The 2,447-nt window shown below is 36.3% G+C and overlaps 1 protein-coding gene across 1 annotated transcript in view; it reads left to right on the top strand.

The window, feature by feature from the left end:
- Nucleotides 1-1,881: 1,881 nt before the first annotated feature.
- Nucleotides 1,882-2,447, top strand: part of LOC137977600 (uncharacterized) — a 13,029-nt gene continuing 12,463 nt past the window's right edge. The window contains exon 1 of the mRNA XM_068824873.1: nucleotides 1,882-1,938. The gene's annotated coding sequence lies outside the window, so the exon portion shown is untranslated. The remainder of the gene's footprint in view (nucleotides 1,939-2,447) is intronic.

Genomic DNA, 2,447 nt, shown 5'->3' with positions numbered 1-2,447 from the left:
CAATATCATTCCACGCACCAAAAAGAAATCAAAAAGCAAAACACAGCGCTATTTATTCACGGAGGACGCGAAAATAGAAGACTTGACACTTAAGGAACTAAAACCCTTTCACTACAAAAAATCTCATGTGGGGTCATGTGCATGCTTACCGCAAGTATTATCAGAAAAGAAAGGAATTAAAAAGCCAAGAAAATTATTTGCCTAAGAATCGTAGGATTTAAGCTAAGGCGATTAAGAAGAGTTTCGCTTGAAAATTTGAAGCGATTATTCCTCGAATAACTGAATGTATAAGAATTCGGCCCAAAAACACATTGCTCAGCCGTGAAAGGAGCAAGGTGACAACTGGAGGACCTGAGCTTAAAATTTAAAAATGGCGCAAAACGTTCGTCTTAGTTACCTGCCTGGTGAACTTTATTAACCTCAAAGGCGTTTGTTTTTGTTTCCTTTTCTGTTGTTTTCTCTTTTGACAACAAGAATAATAATGCATATTCAAACGATATTATATAAAGGAGGATCTTAGACGTGTGGCGGAGTGGTGCTGTGCAAACCACTTACTAGTTAATCCTGGTAAGACCAAGTTGCTGCAGTTCGGAACAAGACAGCTTCTATCCCAGCTCCCAGATGTTACTGTGTCTTTTCTTGGTCAAGAGTTAAAACCCGTACCTTGGAATTATATTAGACTCGAATTTGAACTTTAATGATCATGTTACATCACTTAGTTCTTCCCTTTTATCTACTTTATGTCAAGTAAACAGAGTCCGTCACCTATTTTCTAGAGAGGTTTTGAACACTATTTTGAATTCATTAGTTTTTAGTAAATTATTTTACTGTTCTTCTGTATGGTCTGGGACCTCAAAGGATAATGTTCACAAACTACAACTTCTGCAAAATTTTGCTGCCCGTATTTTGACTAATACTAAGAAATTTGATCATATTTCACCTATCCTGAATGAACTTGGCTGGCTCACCATTGAAGAGCTCCTGAATTTGCGTGAAATTAGTAAATTAAAATTAGTAAATTAAAGGAGAAAAAGTTAGGTTGACGAGAAATTGTCTTGGGCTCGAACTTGACTCGTAATGCGCTATGATTATGCAAAGATAGCAGAGGGAGAGTATTGTTAATTATTGTTATTAACACTATTGAATGCGTCTTAACGGCACTACACTCTCTCTGTGTAGCAAACGTGCTCCTAACAATTTGACAGAATAGGTTATATTAATGCAAGTCCGTAATAGTTTCCTAATGTTCAACTAGGAATTTGCAACGCTATTCCTTGGAGGTGATTGGAACTGCAATGAAATGAAAATGAACAAAATGAAATGAACAAAAGTGTTGTTGGGAAATGGAAATCAACAATTTGTTTGATCTTAAGCTTCAGAAACTTTCTTTTTTCTCAAAGTTGTTTTGGTTAAAATTTAGAAGAAACTAGTTCCTCATAGCGAGAGTTTTCAAGTCAAACACACAATACTTCACATATTATTAACTCAGTCACGGAAGTAATACTAACGCCACCACTAATTGAAAAGAGACAAAAAAAGAATAACTTTTCACCATGGTTCGTCCTGAATTGTTATGTTCGCAGTTATTGCTTACTGCCAAATTAAGCTATTAACAAGGCAGTTTGCAGATACAATCAAACTATGCCGTGGTAAAATATTTCGCAAAAGCTATCAAAAATGGGTCAAAAGGCGTAGAATATAACAACTCATGAAGCTGGCTGGGTTGTACGGGTGTTATTAGTTTATTTCTCTGATTAAAAGACGCTCTGGCGAGGCAAGATTAAATTGTAGTCTCCTGGTTGTATGACAGCCTTGTCAATCATTATTTCGCTACTTAAATATTTTGTGTGAACTCAAATGAATATTAAATTTTCGACGTACAAGCCAGAGGCTTCGAATGAGCACAGTTTTCTTGGTTCCAGTTAAAAGTCATACCAGGTATGCCTAACCTTTCCCTTGGTGACAGTGAAAACACACCGTAGGCTTAAACTAAGGGATTACAGCCAACTTGGGAACTACAGCAGCTTAGAGCATAGACTTCAGGCCCAATTGTAGAAAAGCCTTAGAAGCCTCATGTTACATCTATCCTCCGACAGAGCTTTTAGTCTTCATAAAAGTTACCCCAACTGAGCCTGTGTTCTATGCTGCTCATGAAACTGATGGAAGATTTCATACCACATGTCAAAGCACATTCTGTTGTTTCTGTTGTATTCGAAACGAACTATCTGACAAACGTTACTAAGTTTGTATATAAAAAAAAACTTTATTTACAAACATTGCAGAGAATAATAAAAATTCAAATGAAGTAACTATTGTTAAAACTAGTGTAAAATTTCATATGCCACCTGTCAAAGCACATTCCGTTGTTTCTGTTGTATTCGAAACAAACTTTCTTTCTTTCTGTCACCTAGGCGTAAGGCTTGCTAGAAAATTATCCTGGAAACCGC

This window comes from Montipora foliosa, chromosome 11 (assembly GCF_036669935.1).
Source record: "Montipora foliosa isolate CH-2021 chromosome 11, ASM3666993v2, whole genome shotgun sequence".
Taxonomy (NCBI): domain Eukaryota; kingdom Metazoa; phylum Cnidaria; class Anthozoa; order Scleractinia; family Acroporidae; genus Montipora; species Montipora foliosa.
This window is presented reverse-complemented; position numbering and strand designations above follow the sequence as displayed.